Raw genomic sequence first — 20,398 nt, forward strand, 5'->3', positions numbered from 1 at the left:
CAGACCAGACGCCTCCAGCACCCCACAGGGCCGTCCTCGGGGCCCAGACCAGACGCCTCCAGCACCCCACAGGGCCGTCCTCGGGGCCCAGACCAGACGCCTCCAGCACCCCACAGCGCCAGTAAAGGAACTATTTGTGGTCTGGGACTTGAAAGAGCAGCTCTCCATGGTGCATGCCTGCCTATGAGGGCCACACGCTGTGTGAGGAAAGGCTTACGGTTTCTTAAAGTCAGAGCGAGGCACTTAGCCTCAGCTCGCTCGCTTCCAGAGACAGGGACAAGACCTCTATACTCAGGGGACAACACCCGTCCTCTATCTGTCAGGGGACAACACCCGTTCTCTATCTGTCAGGGGACAACACCCGTTCTCTATCTGTCAGGGGACAACACCCTTCCTCTATCTGTCAGGGGACAACACCCGTTCTCTCCATCTGTCAGGGGACAACACCCGTTCTCTATCTGTCAGGGGACAACACCCGTTCTCTATCTGTCAGGGGACAACACCCGTCCTCTATCTGTCAGGGGACAACACCCGTCCTCTATCTGTCAGGGGACAACACCCGTTCTCTATCTGTCAGGGGACAACACCCGTCCTCTATCTGTCAGGGGACAACACCCGTCCTCTCCATCTGTCAGGGGACAACACCCGTTCTCTATCTGTCAGGGGACAACACCCGTCCTCTATCTGTCAGGGGACAACACCCGTCCTCTATCTGTCAGGGGACAACACCCGTTCTCTATCTGTCAGGGGACAACACCCGTCCTCTATCTGTCAGGGGACAACACCCGTTCTCTCCATCTGTCAGGGGACAACACCCGTCCTCTCCATCTGTCAGGGGACAACACCCGTCCTCTATCTGTCAATACCTCTCTTCAGTCTATCATGGTTTAATACAGCTCGCTCACCACTTTCTTATTTGAAGCTTACTTATAGATCCAGCAAAGTGTGTTTGTGCCAAATGATAGCAATAATAAGAAAGTCTAACTGAAAATCTAGACTTCATACTTGATTCAATTAGACTTCAAGTAATTTACAGAACCATTACAGGATGGAGCTCTTTACCTAGTCAGGTTGTTGATTCAAATACTAGAGACGCTTTTAAGAAAACAATACTACTTATGGCATTTAACTCTATAATCGAAGAGTAGATTAGGCTGCTTATCTCTATTTCTGTTTGTTTTATGTTATATATTATTTTTTTTTAATTATGGATCTTTGAAATAAACTGAATGAATATAATGTACTGTATATAACTGTCTGTTAAATGTGTGATTTCTGTCAGGAAGACTGGTAGCTAACGGGGATCTTAAACAATAAAGATCACGCTGGTCTAGTTGTGCTCCTTCAGATAAAAACTACTTTTCAATCTGGACCTTAACTGGAACCACGTTTCTAGGATTAGCACTCCTCCCACACTCCTCCCACACTCCTCCCACACTCCTCCCACACTCCTCCCACTCCTCCCACACTCCTCCCACTCCTCCCACACTCCTCCCACTCCTCCCACACTCCTCCCACACTCCTCCCACACTCCTCCCACACTCCTCCCACACTCCTCCCACTCCTCCCACACTCCTCCCACTCCTCCCACACTCCTCCCACACTCCTCCCACTCTCCTCCCACTCCTCCCACACTCCTCCCACTCCTCCCACACTCCTCCCACTCCTCCCACACTCCTCCCACTCCTCCCACACTCCTCCCACTCCTCCCACACTCCTCCCCCACTCCTCCCACTCCTCCCACACTCCTCCCCCACCCCTCCCCCACTCCTCCCACACCCCTCCCCCACTCCTCCCCCACTCCTCCCCCACTCCTCTCACACTCCTCCCACACTCCTCCCACTCCTCCCACACTCCTCCCACACTCCTCCCACACTCCTCCCACTCCTCCCACACTCCTCCCACACCCCTCCCACACTCCTCCCACACTCCTCCCACACCCCTCCCACACTCCTCCCACTCCTCCCCCACTCCTCCCCCACTCCTCCCACACCGCTCCCACACCGCTCCCACACTCCTCCCACTCCTCCCACACTCCTCCCCCACTCCTCCCACACTCCTCCCCCACTCCTCCCCCACTCCTCCCACTCCTCCCACACTCCTCCCACACCGCTCCCCCACTCCTCCCACACCCCTCCCACACCCCTCCCACACTCCTCCCACACTCCTCCCCCACTCCTCCCCCACTCCTCCCACACTCCTCCCACACCCCTCCCACACTCCTCCCACACTCCTCCCACACTCCTCCCACTCCTTCCACACTCCTCCCCCACTCCTCCCACACTCCTCCCCCACTCCTCCCCCACTCCTCCCACACTCCTCCCACACTCCTCCCCCACTCCTCCCACACCCCTCCCACACTCCTCCCCCACTCCTCCCCCACTCCTCCCACACTCCTCCCACTCCTCCCACACTCCTCCCACTCCTCCCACACTCCTACCACACTCCTCCCACACTCCTCCCACACTCCTCCCCCACTCCTCCCACACCCCTCCCACACTCCTCCCCCACTCCTCCCCCACTCCTCTCACACTCCTCCCACACTCCTCCCACTCCTCCCACACTCCTCCCACACTCCTCCCACACTCCTCCCACACTCCTCCCCCACTCCTCCCCCACCCCTCCCACACTCCTCCCACTCCTCCCCCACTCCTCCCCCACTCCTCCCACACCGCTCCCACACCGCTCCCACACTCCTCCCACTCCTCCCCCACTCCTCCCCCACTCCTCCCCCACTCCTCCCACACTCCTCCCACACCCCTCCCACACTCCTCCCACACTCCTCCCACACTCCTACCACACTCCTCCCACACCCCTCCCACACTCCTCCCACTCCTCCCCCACTCCTCCCCCACTCCTCCCACACCGCTCCCACACCGCTCCCACACTCCTCCCACTCCTCCCCCACTCCTCCCCCACTCCTCCCACACTCCTCCCCCACTCCTCCCCCACTCCTCCCCCACTCCTCCCACACTCCTCCCCCACTCCTCCCACACTCCTCCCACACTCCTACCACACTCCTCCCACACTCCTCCCCAACTCCTCCCCCACTCCTCCCAAACTCCTCCCACACTGCTCCCACACTCCTCCAACACTCCTCCCACACTCCTCCCCCACTCCTCCCACACCCCTCCCACACTCCTCCCACACTCCTCCCACACTCCTCCCACCCACTCCTCCCCCACTCCTCCCACACTCCTCCCCCACTCCTCCCACACTCCTCCCACACTCCTCCCACACTCCTCCCACACTCCTCCCACACTCCTCCCACACTCCTCCCACACTCCTCCCACACTCCTCCCAAACTCCTCCCAAACTCCTACCACACTCCTCCCACACTCCTCCCAAACTCCTCCCACACTCCTCCCACACTCCTCCCACACTCCTACCACACTCCTCCCACACTCCTCCCACACTCCTCCCACTCCTCCCACACTCCTCCCACACTCCTACCACACTCCTCCCACACTCCTCCCAAACTCCTCCCACACTCCTCCCACACTCCTCCCACACTCCTCCCACTCCTCCCACACTCCTCCCCCACTCCTCCCACACTCCTCCCACACTGCTCCCACACTCCTCCCACACTCCTCCCACTCCTCCCACACTCCTACCACACTCCTCCCAAACTCCTCCCACACTCCTCCCACACTCCTACCACACTCCTCCCACACTCCTCCCACTCCTCCCCCACTCCTACCACACTCCTCCCACACTCCTCCCAAACTCCTCCCACTCCTCCCACACTCCTCCCACACTCCTCCCACACTCCTCCCAAACTCCTCCCACACTCCTCCCACTCCTCCCACACTCCTACCACACTCCTCCCACACTCCTCCCACACTCCTCCCCCACTCCTCCCACACTCCTCCCACACTCCTCCCACACTCCTCCCCCACTCCTCCCCCACTCCTCCCACACTCCTCCCCAACTCCTCCCCCACTCCTCCCACACTCCTCCCACTCCTCCCCCACTCCTCCCACTCCTCCCCCACTCCTCCCACTCCTCCCCCACTCCTCCCCCACTCCTCCCACACTCCTCCCACACTCCTACCACACTCCTCCCACTCCTCCCACACTCCTCCCACACTCCTCCCACACTCCTCCCACACTCCTCCCACACTCCTCCCACTCCTCCCACTCCTCCCACACTCCTCCCACACTCCTCCACACACTCCTCCCACACTCCTCCCACACTCCTCCCACACTCCTCCCACACTCCTCCCACACTCCTCCCACTCCTCCCACACTCCTCCCACTCCTCCCACACTCCTCCCCCACTCCTCCCACACTCCTCCACACACTCCTCCCACACTCCTCCCACACTCCTACCACACTCCTCCCACACTCCTCCCCCACTCCTCCCACACTCCTCCCACTCCTCCCCCACTCCTCCCACTCCTCCCCCACTCCTCCCCCACTCCTCCCACACTCCTCCCACACTCCTCCCACACTCCTACCACACTCCTACCACACTGCTCCCACTCCTCCCACACTCCTCCCACATTCCTCCCACACTGCTCCCACACTCCTCCCACTCCTCCCACACTCCTCCCACACTCCTCCCACTCCTCCCACACTCCTCCCCCACTCCTCCCCCACTCCTCCCACTCCTCCCACACTCCTACCACACTCCTCCCACACTCCTCCCACACTCCTCCCACACTCCTACCACACTCCTACCACACTCCTCCCACACTCCTCCCACACTCCTCCCCCACTCCTCCCCCACTCCTCCCACTCCTCCCACACTCCTCCCACACTCCTCCCACACTCCTCCCACACTCCTACCACACTCCTCCCACACTCCTACCACACTGCTCCCACACTCCTCCCACACTCCTCCCACACTCCTACCACACTCCTACCACACTGCTCCCACACTCCTCCCCCACTCCTCCCCCACTCCTCCCACACTCCTCCCACACTCCTCCCACACTCCTCCCACACTCCTACCACACTCCTCCCACACTCCTCCCACACTCCTCCCACACTCCTACCACACTCCTATCACACTCCTCCCACTCCTCCCACACTCCTCCCCCACTCCTCCCCCACTCCTCCCACTCCTCCCACACTCCTCCCCCACTCCTCCCACACTCCTACCACACTCCTACCACACTCCTCCCACACTCCTCCCACACTCCTACCACACTCCTCCCACACTCCTCCCACACTCCTCTCACTCCTCCCACACTCCTCCCCCACTCCTCCCCCACTCCTCCCACACTCCTCCCACACTCCTCCCACACTCCTCCCCCACTCCTCCCACACTCCTACCACACTCCTCCCACACTCCTCCCACACTCCTCCCAAACTCCTCCCACACTCCTCCCACACTCCTCCCACACTCCTCACACTCCTCCCACACTCCTCCCACACTCCTCTCACACTCCTCCCACACTCCTCCCACTCCTCCCACACTCCTACCACACTCCTCTCACACTCCTCCCACACTGCAAAACAGCAATACATGTTTTGGGTCGCATTTGTTTTTTTTCATGCTGTGTAGTGTAAACATAGATTTGTCATTCCGGGAACATGATTATTACCTCCGCCCCAGGCGCAAAGCCCCGCAGGGCGGAAGGTAATGTTTTCGCCCGTCTGTCTGTGTGTGTGTGTGTGTGTGTCTGTGTGTGTGTGTGTCTGTCTGCATGCGGACAGGATTAAACAAAATCATTTTAACTTGTACAGTAAGTAAGATTTAAGTAAATGCTTTTGTGGGGGTCTGGCAGTTGCTCCTCCTCTATAAGCAGAAGTAAGCTGGCTCCAAACAAGCAGCCTGAACGGTCATGTTTCTCAAACAAGCAGCCTGAACGGTCATGTTTCTCAAACAAGCAGCCTGAACGGTCATGTTTCTCAAACAAGCAGCCTGAACGGTCATGTGTCTCAAACAAGCAGCCTGAACGGTCATGTTTCTCAAACAAGCAGCCTGAACGGTCATGTTTCTCAGACAAGCAGCCTGAACGGTCATGTTTCTCAAACAAGCAGTCTGAACGGTCATGTGTCTCAAACAAGCAGCCTGAACGGTCATGTTTCTCAGACAAGCAGCCTGAACGGTCATGTTTCTCAAACAAGCAGTCTGAACGGTCATGTTTCTCAAACAAGCAGTCTGAACGGTCATGTTTCTCAGACAAGCAGCCTGAACGGTCATGTTTCTCAAACAAGCAGTCTGAACGGTCATGTTTCTCAGACAAGCAGTCTGAACGGTCATGTTTCTCAAACAAGCAGCCTGAACGGTCATGTTTCTCAAACAAGCAGCCTGAACGGTCATGTTTCTCAAACAAGCAGTCTGAACGGTCATGTTTCTCAAACAAGCAGCCTGAACGGTCATGTTTCTCAAACAAGCAGCCTGAACGGTCATGTTTCTCAAACAAGCAGCCTGAACGGTCATGTTTCTCAAACAAGCAGCCTGAACGGTCATGTTTCTCAAACAAGCAGCCTGAACGGTCATGTTTCTCAAACAAGCAGCCTGAACGGTCATGTGTCTCAAACAAGCAGCCTGAACGGTCATGTTTCTCAAACAAGCAGCCTGAACGGTCATGTTTCTCAGACAAGCAGCCTGAACGGTCATGTTTCTCAAACAAGCAGTCTGAACGGTCATGTGTCTCAAACAAGCAGCCTGAACGGTCATGTTTCTCAGACAAGCAGCCTGAACGGTCATGTTTCTCAAACAAGCAGTCTGAACGGTCATGTTTCTCAAACAAGCAGTCTGAACGGTCATGTTTCTCAGACAAGCAGCCTGAACGGTCATGTTTCTCAAACAAGCAGTCTGAACGGTCATGTTTCTCAGACAAGCAGTCTGAACGGTCATGTTTCTCAAACAAGCAGCCTGAACGGTCATGTTTCTCAAACAAGCAGCCTGAACGGTCATGTTTCTCAAACAAGCAGCCTGAACGGTCATGTTTCTCAAACAAGCAGCCTGAACGGTCATGTTTCTCAAACAAGCAGCCTGAACGGTCATGTTTCTCAAACAAGCAGCCTCAACGGTCATGTTTCTCAAACAAGCAGCCTGAACGGTCATGTTTCTCAAACAAGCAGCCTGAACGGTCATGTTTCTCAAACAAGCAGTCTGAACGGTCATGTTTCTCAAACAAGCAGTCTGAACGGTCATGTTTCTCAAACAAGCAGCCTGAACGGTCATGTTTCTCAAACAAGCAGCCTGAACGGTCATGTTTCTCAAACAAGCAGTCTGAACGGTCATGTTTCTCAAACAAGCAGTCTGAACGGTCATGTTTCTCAAACAAGCAGCCTGAACGGTCATGTTTCTCAAACAAGCAGCCTGAACGGTCATGTTTCTCAGACAAGCAGTCTGAACGGTCATGTTTCTCAAACAAGCAGCCTGAACGGTCATGTTTCTCAGACAAGCAGCCTCAACGGTCATGTTTCTCAAACAAGCAGCCTGAACGGTCATGTTTCTCAAACAAGCAGCCTGAACGGTCATGTTTCTCAAACAAGCAGCCTGAACGGTCATGTTTCTCAAACAAGCAGCCTGAACGGTCATGTTTCTCAAACAAGCAGCCTGAACGGTCATGTTTCTCAAACAAGCAGTCTGAACGGTCATGTTTCTCAAACAAGCAGTCTGAACGGTCATGTTTCTCAAACAAGCAGTCTGAACGGTCATGTTTCTCAAACAAGCAGCCTGAACGGTCATGTTTCTCAAACAAGCAGCCTGAACGGTCATGTTTCTCAAACAAGCCGCCTGAACGGTCATGTTTCTCAAACAAGCAGTCTGAACGGTCATGTTTCTCAAACAAGCAGCCTGAACGGTCATGTTTCTCAAACAAGCAGCCTGAACGGTCATGTTTCTCAAACAAGCAGTCTGAACGGTCATGTTTCTCAAACAAGCAGTCTGAACGGTCATGTTTCTCAAACAAGCAGTCTGAACGGTCATGTTTCTCAAACAAGCAGTCTGAACGGTCATGTTTCTCAAACAAGCAGCCTGAACGGTCATGTTTCTCAGAAGCCCTTTGGATGAGACACAAGACAGAAGACAGGGAAACAGACGGAATAAATATGTAACACCTCACATCCGTCTATGATGTTCTCTGTGAACAGATACGTGAGCGTAGGAGGCTCAGAGGCAAAAGCTCACTTTTGACCCAAGTCATGACCATGTCTATAGTCTGACTCAACGGATGGAGGTTTTGGGGATAAGCCTTGTCATTAATTGATTACTGTCCAATCAGTGGCGACGGATTTGATTTCCGGCCCAATCACATTCAATACAGACTCAGCCTGCGAGAAACAACCACAACCTAGCAACCACTCCGCCCAGGACGACTGATTGGTTTAAAGAAACACCACGTTCTTTTCCCCCCTGCCACAAATGGTAATGAGTCCAGCCATCTTTTTCTCCAGCAGTGGCACAGCGTAGATGAAGTGTGGAGATACGTAGGTCTGGCTATGCGAGACTACGTGTCTCAATCCAGGTTTGGGGTGGGTATGAGACCGGGGAGGGGGTCCTACTCCGGCACTGTCTCTGGGCCATGAGCAGTAGCAGCATGTTGGTGGTGGTGTGTGTGTCCCAGCTGGGGTCCAGCCCGCCCTGCTGAACAAGCGCAGGATTGAGGGGATGGGCTGTGAGGAGGAGAGGAGGCGTGAACAGAGCTGTTGTTGGTCCCATGATTTGGGATAAAGCAGCAACACAGACCATGAAGGGCTGGACGGTTTCTCAGCTCTTAAACAGGGACAGAAGTGCATACATACTACGCACAAACACCCGCCCCCACACACACACTTACATACTACGCACAAACACCCGCCCCACACACACACACTTACATACTACGCACAAACACCCGCCCCCACACACACACTTACATACTACGCACAAACACCCGCCCCACACACACACACTTACATACTACGCACAAACACCCGCCCCCACACACACACTTACATACTACGCACAAACACCCGCCCCCACACACACACTTACATACTACGCACAAACACCCGCCCCCACACACACACTTACATACTACGCACAAACACCCGCCCCCACACACACACACTTACATACTACGCACAAACACCCGCCCCCACACACACACTTACATACTACGCACAAACACCCGCCCCCACACACACACTTACATACTACGCACAAACACCCGCCCCCACACACACACACTTACATACTACGCACAAACACCCGCCCACACACACACATACATACTACGCACAAACACCCGCCCCCACACACACACTTACATACTACGCACAAACACCCGCCCCCACACACACACTTACATACTACGCACAAACACCCGCCCCCACACACACACACTTACATACTACGCACAAACACCCGCCCCCACACACACACTTACATACTACGCACAAACACCCGCCCCCACACACACACTTACATACTACGCACAAACACCCGCCCCCACACACACACTTACATACTACGCACAAACACCCGCCCCCACACACACACACTTACATACTACGCACAAACACCCGCCCCCACACACACACTTACATACTACGCACAAACACCCGCCCCCACACACACACTTACATACTACGCACAAACACCCGCCCCACACACACACACATACATACTACGCACAAACACCCGCCCCACACACACACACTTACATACTACGCACAAACACCCGCCCCACACACACACACTTACATACTACGCACAAACACCCGCCCCACACACACACACTTACATACTACGCACAAACACCCGCCCCCACACACACACTTACATACTACGCACAAACACCCGCCCCCACACACACACTTACATACTACGCACAAACACCCGCCCCCACACACACACTTACATACTACGCACAAACACCCGCCCCCACACACACACTTACATACTACGCACAAACACCCGCCCCCACACACACACTTACATACTACGCACAAACACCCGCCCCCACACACACACTTACATACTACGCACAAACACCCGCCCCCACACACACACTTACATACTACGCACAAACACCCGCCCCCACACACACACTTACATACTACGCACAAACACCCGCCCCCACACACACACTTACATACTACGCACAAACACCCGCCCCCACACACACACTTACATACTACGCACAAACACCCGCCCCCACACACACACTTACATACTACGCACAAACACCCGCCCCCACACACACACTTACATACTACGCACAAACACCCGCCCCCACACACACACTTACATACTACGCACAAACACCCGCCCCCACACACACACTTACATACTACGCACAAACACCCGCCCCCACACACACACTTACATACTACGCACAAACACCCGCCCCCACACACACACACTTACATACTACGCACAAACACCCGCCCCCACACACACACTTACATACTACGCACAAACACCCGCCCCCACACACACACACTTACATACTACGCACAAACACCCGCCCCCACACACACACACTTACATACTACGCACAAACACCCGCCCCCACACACACACACATACATACTACGCACAAACACCCGCCCCCACACACACACTTACATACTACGCACAAACACCCGCCCCCACACACACACACTTACATACTACGCACAAACACCCGCCCCCACACACACACACTTACATACTACGCACAAACACCCGCCCCCACACACACACACTTACATACTACGCACAAACACCCGCCCCCACACACACACACTTACATACTACGCACAAACACCCGCCCCCACACACACACTTACATACTACGCACAAACACCCGCCCCCACACACACACACTTACATACTACGCACAAACACCCGCCCCACACACACACACATACATACTACGCACAAACACCCGCCCCCACACACACACATACATACTACGCACAAACACCCGCCCCCACACACACACATACATACTACGCACAAACACCCGCCCCCACACACACACTTACATACTACGCACAAACACCCGCCCCCACACACACACTTACATACTACGCACAAACACCCGCCCCCACACACACACTTACATACTACGCACAAACACCTGCCCCCACACACACACTTACATACTACGCACAAACACCCGCCCCCACACACACACTTACATACTACGCACAAACACCCGCCCCCACACACACACTTACATACTACGCACAAACACCCGCCCCCACACACACACTTACATACTACGCACAAACACCCGCCCCCACACACACACTTACATACTACGCACAAACACCCGCCCCCACACACACACTTACATACTACGCACAAACACCCGCCCCCACACACACACTTACATACTACGCACAAACACCCGCCCCCACACACACACTTACATACTACGCACAAACACCCGCCCCCACACACACACTTACATACTACGCACAAACACCCGCCCCCACACACACACTTACATACTACGCACAAACACCCGCCCCCACACACACACACTTACATACTACGCACAAACACCCGCCCCACACACACACACATACATACTACGCACAAACACCCGCCCCCACACACACACTTACATACTACGCACAAACACCCGCCCCCACACACACACTTACATACTACGCACAAACACCCGCCCCCACACACACACACTTACATACTACGCACAAACACCCACTCCCACACACACACACACTTACATACTACGCACAAACACCCGCCCCACACACACACACTTACATACTACGCACAAACACCCGCCCCCACACACACACACTTACATACTACGCACAAACACCCGCCCCACACACACACACTTACATACTACGCACAAACACCCGCCCCACACACACACACTTACATACTACGCACAAACACCCGCCCCCACACACACACACTTACATACTACGCACAAACACCCGCCCACACACACACTTACATACTACGCACAAACACCCGCCCGCACACACACACACTTACATACTACGCACAAACACCCGCCCCCACACACACACACATACATACTACGCACAAACACCCGCCCACACACACACTTACATACTACGCACAAACACCCGCCCGCACACACACACACTTACATACTACGCACAAACACCCGCCCCCACACACACACTTACATACTACGCACAAACACCCGCCCCACAGACACACACTTACATACTACGCACAAACACCCGCCCCACACACACACACTTACATACTATGCACAAACACCCGCCCCCACACACACACACTTACATACTACGCACAAACACCCGCCCACACACACACTTACATACTACGCACAAACACCCGCCCGCACACACACACACTTACATACTACGCACAAACACCCGCCCCCACACACACACACACATACATACTACGCACAAACACCCGCCCACACACACACTTACATACTACGCACAAACACCCGCCCGCACACACACACACACTTACATACTACGCACAAACACCCGCCCCCACACACACACACTTTCATACTACGCACAAACACCCACCCCCACACACACACACTTTCATACTACGCACAAACACCCGCCCCCACACACACACACTTTCATACTACGCACAAACACCCGCCCCCACACACACACACTTACATACTACGCACAAACACCCGCCCCCACACACACACTTACATACTACGCACAAACACCCGCCCCCACACACACACTTACATACTACGCACAAACACCCGCCCCCACACACACACACTTACATACTACGCACAAACACCCGCCCCCACACACACACACTTACATACTACGCACAAACACCCGCCCCCACACACACACACTTACATACTACGCACAAACACCCGCCCCCACACACACACACTTTCAAACATACTCATTTACTAGTGTTTTTCTTTATTACGTAGATCCATGTTCTATAGACTACTCCAACCTAACATATACTGTTTGAAAAAGTGTGTCAAATCAGAAAGATACTAAATATAACTCAAGCCCCTGCAGTGCATGTTGGGAGATGTTGTGATCCTCCTGGTAAATCCAGTCTACCCATGTATAACCTGACCATACATAGCCCTCGCTTCATCTAAACATGGCCTTGAACGAGAGCCAACACCAGTCTCTCTGTTTCAACAGGCAGTTAAGAGTTGATGAAGTGGTGAGTTGATGAAGTGGTGAGTTGATGAAGTGGTGAGTTGATGAAGTGGTGGTCTATTTACATTGCTAACGACAAGCTTTTCAATCATACATGTCATCATGATTCACTAAGACCTGAGACAAGATGTTTGTTTTTTTCTTTCCAGACCCAAGGAAGGTTAGTGCATGGTTATAGATGGTTATAGATGGTTATAGATGGTTATAGACCAACTAGCTCTAAAGTCAAGCACGGTTAGTGCATGGTTATAGATGGTTATAGATGGTTATAGATGGTTATAGATGGTTATAGACCAACTAGCTCTAAAGTCCACTGTTTTCAAACAAAACTGAAATAGGGTGCAAGACAATAACAATGCAAGCTATACCTTCGGCCTGCACTGCCGCTGTAATGCTATATAATACTGATCTGGGGCCTGTCACTGCCGCTGGGCCAGAGGTACAGTAATGCTATATAATACTGATCTGGGGCCTGCACTGCCGCTGGGCCAGAGGTACAGTAATGCTATATAATACTGATCTGGGGCCTGCACTGCCGCTGGGCCAGAGGTACAGTAATGCTATATAATACTGATCTGGGGCCTGCACTGCCGCTGGGCCAGAGGTACAGTAATGCTATATAATACTGATCTGGGGCCTGCACTGCCGCTGGGCCAGAGGTACAGTAATGCTATATAATACTGATCTGGGGCCTGCACTGCCGCTGGGCCAGAGGTACAGTAATGCTATATAATACTGATCTGGGGTCTGTCAGACCGTGACCATGTGTGGTATGAACTTGGGGCAAGGTTATTACCTGTGTTTTAGCTCGTCTTCGGCTGTTTGCTGTGAGGGTGAATCACACCAGAGACCTGACGACAAGAGAACACTCATATATGATCAGACAGCAGGCCGATCCTGCAATGAACACATGTAGTGATACTGTATGTGGTTATAAACTTGTCCAAAAAAGTTTGGAAATGTGTGTTTGGTTGATCGTATCTCTGTTGCCACTGTATTATTAGCATTGTATCTTATATCATTGGAAAGTCTGTTCATTTCCCTTTACAATGATGTCCCATATGTGGGTGTGGTCCCAAGTGACATGTCCCCAATCTCCCTGCCAATGTCAAACGGTTTATTCTGCTGTTGGTATGGACTCTCATTGATTTGAGTTGTTTGCGGGATTGGATGATTGAACTCTCTATCAGTAACAAGGAACAAACAAGACATATTGGTAATTTTACTCTTTATTCAACAGTCTTAGTAGCGGGTGGAAGATGGTTCACAACATCCTGGAACCTGCTCCTCATGCTGGAACCTGCTCCTCATGCTGGAACCTGCTCCTCATCCTGGCACCTGCTCCTCATGCTGGAACCTGCTCCTCATGCTGGAACCTGCTCCTCATCCTGGCACCTGCTCCTCATGCTGGAACCTGCTCCTCATGCTGGAACCTGCTCCTCACGCTGGAACCTGCTCCTCACGCTGGAACCTGCTCCTCATGCTGGAACCTGCTCCTCACGCTGGAACCTGCTCCTCATGCTGGAACCTGCTCCTCATGCTGGAACCTGCTCCTCACGCTGGAACCTGCTCCTCATGCTGGAACTTGCTCCTCATGCTGGAACCTGCTCCTCACGCTGGAACCTGCTCCTCATGCTGGAACCTGCTCCTCATGCTGGAACCTGCTCCTCATGCTGGTCACCCTGCAGGTCCTCAGTGATGTAGGGGGATGACCTGGTCTTCTTGAGGTGTTGTCTTCTTGGGGTGTTGTCTTCTTGGGGTGTTGTCTTCTTGGGGTGTTGTCTTCTTGGGGTGTTGTCTTCTTGAGGTGTTGTCTTCTTGAGGTGTTGTCTTCTTGGGGTGTTGTCTTCTTGGGGTGTTGTCTTCTTGAGGTGTTGTCTTCTTGGGGTGTTGTCTTCTTGAGGTGTTGTCTTCTTGGGGTGTTGTCTTCTTGGGGTGTTGTCTTCTTGGGGTGTTGTCTTCTTGGGGTGTTGTCTTCTTGAGGTGTTGTCTTCTTGGGGTGTTGTCTTCTTGAGGTGTTGTCTTCTTGGGGTGTTGTCTTCTTGGGGTGTTGTCTTCTTGGGGTGTTGTCTTCTTGAGGTGTTGTCTTCTTGGGGTGTTGTCTTCTTGGGGTGTTGTCTTCTTGAGGTGTTGTCTTCTTGGGGTGTTGTCTTCTTGGGGTGTTGTCTTCTTGGGGTGTTGTCTTCTTGGGGTGTTGTCTTCTTGAGGTGTTGTCTTCTTGGGGTGTTGTCTTCTTGGGGTGTTGTCTTCTTGGGGTGTTGTCTTCTTGGGGTGTTGTCTTCTTGGGTTGTTGTCTTATTGGGTTGTTGTCTTCTTGGGTTGTTGTCTTCTTGGGGTGTTGTCTTCTTGGGATGTTGTCTTCTTGGGATGTTGTCTTCTTGGGGTGTTGTCTTCTTGGGGTCTTCTTGGGGTCTTCTTGGGGTGTTGTCTTCTTGGGGTCTTCTTGGGGTGTTGTCTTCTTGGGGTATTCTTGAGGTGTTGTCTTCTTGGGGTCTTCTTGGGGTGTTGTCTTCTTGGGGTCTTCTTGGGGTGTTGTCTTCTTGGGGTCTTCTTGGGGTGTTGTCTTCTTGGGGTCTTCTTGAGGTGTTGTCTTCTTGGGGTCTTCTTGGGGTGTTGTCTTCTTGGGGTGTTGTCTTCTTGGGGTCTTCTTGAGGTGTTGTCTTCTTGGGGTCTTCTTGGGGTGTTGTCTTCTTGGGGTGTTGTCTTCTTGGGGTCTTCTTGGGGTGTTGTCTTCTTGGGGTCTTCTTGGGGTGTTGTCTTCTTGGGACGCCCGCTTCGCGGTCTGTCTTTGACATCACAGCTTTCATGGAGCTGGGCTCTCAGTCTGGAGATGGAGAGGGCTTACTGAGATGGTACCAGGGCTTACTGAGATGGTACCAGGGCTTACTGAGATGGTACCAGGGCTTACTGAGATGGTACCAGGGCTTACTGAGATGGTACCAGGGCTTACTGAGATGGAGAGGGCTTACTGAGATGGTACCAGGGCTTACTGAGATGGTACCAGGGCTTACTGAGATGGTACCAGGGCTTACTCCAAATAATGCTGCAACTTGCTTCTGGGGAACACCAGCTTCAACCTGCCCTATAGCATCGGCCTTATCCAGGCTGGATAAACATGGCGTGGCAATGCTTGGAGCAGACACCAAATGAGAGAGAAAGAGAGAGAGAGAGAGAGAGAGAGAGAGAGAGAGAGAGAGAGAGAGAGAGAGAGAGAGAGAGAGAGAAGGTCCCATATAATGCACCAGGTGCTGCCAATTAGGTGTCAATCAACCAATCCCCCCAAACAACTCAGGACATAGAGTCACACCAACAGGAGAATTAACTGACATTGGCAGGGAAATTCTGCACATTTCACTTTGGACCACACCCACATATCAGCTGTGCTGCTCATCCCACAAATGCAGGATCCTTACAAATGGTACATCATTGTAACGGGAAATGAACAGGCTTTCCAATGATATAGGATACTACTAATAATGATATAGGATACTACTAATCATGATATAGGATACTACTAATCATGATATAGGATACTACTAATAATGATATAGGATACTACTAATAATGCTAGTAATACAGTGGCACTGGCAACAGAAATATATCATGGGCCAAACACAAAACTTTTTTGAAAGGTTTATGAAGCCTTTTGAAAAGGCCAGAATGTGATATTTGAGATTCAATCATGTCAAATGAAGAATCCCAACATGAAACTATTACTAATATCCAACTTTAGGGCAGGTAGAGGAAAAAGAACGCACTTCTCTTTTTTGGTCTGTCTGAATGAGACCTGGAGCGACATTAAACCATGAAAACATCTTCCTTACCTCCTTACCTTACCTAAAATCCTCTACGTACAGTAGCCTAGGCTATACCTGTGTTTTTAGTGCATTGTTAGTCATACCTAATAAGACTACCTTCATGAACATGCTTTTTTCATTGTAATGAGGCAAATGCATGCAATCAAGTGTTTCCAGCGGGCTGCATTCTTCATCTATCATCTTTCATTCTTCATCTATCATCTTTCAGTTAGATAAACAGTCTTCATCTATCATCTTTCAGTTAGATAAACAGTCTTCATCTATCATCTTTCAGTTAGATAAACAGCTGGTGTTACATGTGCACGTGGAGGTGACTTCTTCTAAAGTAATAGAAAGCTGGAAGTTAGAGCTCGGCTGATTCACCCCAGAACCATGGAACTATACCCAGAACCATGGAACTATACCCAGAACCATGGAACTATACCCAGAGCCATGGAACTATACCCAGAGCCATGGAACTATACCCTGAACCATGGAACTATACCCAGAACCATGGAACTATACCCAGAGCCATGGAACTATACCCAGAGCCATGGAACTATACCCTGAACCATGGAACTATACCCAGAACCATGGAACTATACCCAGAACCATGGAACTATACCCAGAACCATGGAACTATACCCAGAACCATGGAACTATACCCAGAACCATGGAACTATACCCAGAACCATGGAACTATACCCAGAACCATGGAACTATTTACGTCGACCATAAAAACTATATACCAGCTAACGTGAGTGATCCGTCAAATCAGTGAAAAGCGAGGCTTTAGAGATGCGCATTAGCTCACTGCAGAACAAACATGTGCTCGTCAACTTTCAGTCACATATTTTACACTTAGCTAGCAAGAACGTTATAGTCTAACCAGTCGGTTTCTTAGGAGAATAACAGGCAAACAGCTACTTGCTTATCTCCTGGAACACGTTAAGCTAAAGCTAGCTAGTGTTAGCTCAATTGAATGTGTTTAAAATCGTCACATTCCGGTTTTCTGTTCCTACCTTCAACAGCCCGACCGCACATCTGGTACGGAGCCCCTCTGGGGTCACTTAGGAGAAGAAAAAAAAAAAAGAGTAATCCGTGCGCACAGTTTAGTAAACTGTGGCCTCAGATTCATAAACTGTGCGCACGGTTTAGTAAACTGTGGCCTCAGATTCATAAACTGTGCCCTGCCCTCATAATCACTCCGCACTTGCGTAAACTGGTCTCGCCTTCATTTCCCTGTATTCAACTGCAGCTGATAGCCTGGACCGCAATGGGTAAGCCAACTTCTTTGATAGTGATATAAGTTAGATATTAAGCTTTGTGCTTTTATAATTTCCACGTTTTACTGTGCATTGTTTGTGTTTTTCATGCAAAAACCTCAGCGTTGCCAGCCACCCGTCCGGCACGATAGCCTACATAGCTTTCATCGGCGGTGTAGTCAGTTATGGGTTGCGCTGTTCTATTGTGCTTCAGTTCTTATGTTATACCGTTATTATAGTTCTTGAATTGATTGTTTGGGTCTGCTGTAGGCGCGTGGCAGATTGCACAGGGGGCCCATATGTTTTAAATAATTTCAACATTTTAGGATTTAAAATGTAGGCCTACCCTACCCCCTCCCAAATATGTGACTGAATCGCATATGCGCATCCACTGCGCGCTCGTACCTAGTTAGGTTTGGTATCGTTTGCAAGCATACAAATAAGGCTTTGCCGTGATATCAAGCATGCAATGACTTGAAATAGCCAGCTCTTGTCAGTGCCACAATAAACACCAAGCCAAACCTTAGAAGTGTGTGCATATGTCACATGACTGCCAGCGCGATTGTCATGAAACGCAACCTAGTTTGATGCCTTGTCCATTTCGAGGTAATAGATTGGCCATCCAAACTGGGGGCGTTCATTATGAGCCGCTTGATAGTAGCCTGAGGCAGAGCCTACTAAATCCAGTATTTGCAGTGATTTGCTTTGTCTTAGTGGGAGTTTGGTGGTAGTCGGCTACACTTAAGACTACTGTAGCCTATAAAATAATGGAGTTATAAGTTATTTATGGGGGGGGGGTCATTTGGAGACCAGTTGTTTTTAATTAATTTTAAACTGTGCCCAATGGTAGAATTTGCCAATACACTGATACATGTCATGGGGAAAGACTTTGTCTTCACAAAGCCTCATGTAGTGGAAATCGGTAGTATTGTATTGCCATATTACAATATTGTAATATGCATCCTTCCTGGATGCCAGCAGGAATGGGATGATAAGGTCTCCTTCTTTCACTCCCGAGTAAAGCTGAAATGAGAAGCAAATGGTTAGCATTTTTGAAGAGCCATGGTGTTACAGAGTCTGTCACCGCTAGCGCCCGCCTCTGCAGCAAACATTTCACTCCCGAAAGCTTCTGCAATTATAATATGAGGCTTTTGGGTTTCACGGACTCACGACTGGTCCTGGTGAATTCGGCGGAGCCAACCATCTCCCTCCCCGGCCTCCATTCTCCTCCTGTCAACCATCTCCCTCCCCGGCCTCCATTCTCCTCCTGTCAACCATCTCCCTCCCCGGCCTCCATTCTCCTCCTGTCAACCATCTCCCTCCCCGGCCTCCATTCTCTTCCTGTCAACCATCTCCCTCCCCGGCCTCCATTCTCCTCCTGTCAACCATCTCCCTCCCCGGCCTCCATTCTCCTCCTGTCAACCATCTCCCTCCCCGGCCTCCATTCTCCTCCTGTCAACCATCTCCCTCCCCGGCCTCCATTCTCCTCCTGTCAACCATCTCCCTCCCCGGCCTCCATTCTCCTCCTGTCAACCATCTCCCTCCCCGGCCTCCATTCTCCTCCTGTCGCATCAACCTTTGGTGCCGACACCGCTGCCTTGTGTGCTTATAGCTAATTCACGTTATAACGTTAGCTAGGTAACATAAGCAATAGGAAAATACACTGCTACGTTAATCTACAAAATGTGTCTTGACATTTATGTGGTAATGTCAGCTATGATGAATTATATTATATCTTAGTGTAACAGAGTTGTTATTGATAATTGAAGTTCGCCAAAATTATGTTTTATTTTATCTGCACCTTAGAATTGTTCTGGTTGTCCATACAGGCATACCATACATGTGACCATGTATTGGAGCGCCCCCGTGTGGTTTGGAGTGGGTGGTTGCTATGTATATTTGCTGTTAAGCTGCCTGCTCGTCCCTTTTGACTGTGACAACGGACGAGTGTGGTGAGTTGAGATCGTGCTCTGCCGTTTTGTAGATATCGTCGAATAAGATCCTATTGAGAGGATCTAAGATTGTATGATTTGTCAGATGTTTGTTTTCTATTTGTTTTCTGACGGTTAATTTGCTTCGTGTGATGTATTTTACTATTTTAGCGAGTGAGCTAACGTGTCTGTCTTGGAGCCGTTAGCTAGCTACAGTAGGCTGGCTACTGCCCTGCGCGTGGCTGGTGTTTTGGGCGGGATCTTTTCCCCCTTTCTTTATTTCATTTCGTTCTTAGTATGTAAAGGGCAGCACATCTGAGTGACAG

At 51.5% G+C, this 20,398-nt stretch overlaps 1 protein-coding gene across 2 annotated transcripts in view; it reads right to left on the reverse strand.

The window, feature by feature from the left end:
* The window catches only part of LOC311329027 (gap junction gamma-1 protein-like), a 35,973-nt gene extending 17,951 nt beyond the window's left edge, over positions 1–18,022 (reverse strand). The window contains exons 1-2 of one of the 2 annotated variants that reach the window (XM_084462917.1): positions 17,899–17,929; positions 13,876–13,930 (exon numbers count right to left, since the gene is read on the reverse strand). The gene's annotated coding sequence lies outside the window, so the exon portion shown is untranslated. Of the gene's footprint in view, positions 1–13,875; positions 13,931–17,898 lie in introns of both variants that reach the window. The other variant, XM_084462918.1, reaches the window with a different exon arrangement.
* Positions 18,023–20,398: the final 2,376 nt, after the last annotated feature.

This window comes from Borostomias antarcticus, assembly GCF_949987555.1.
Source record: "Borostomias antarcticus genome assembly, contig: scaffold_79, whole genome shotgun sequence".
NCBI lineage: Eukaryota > Metazoa > Chordata > Actinopteri > Stomiiformes > Stomiidae > Borostomias > Borostomias antarcticus.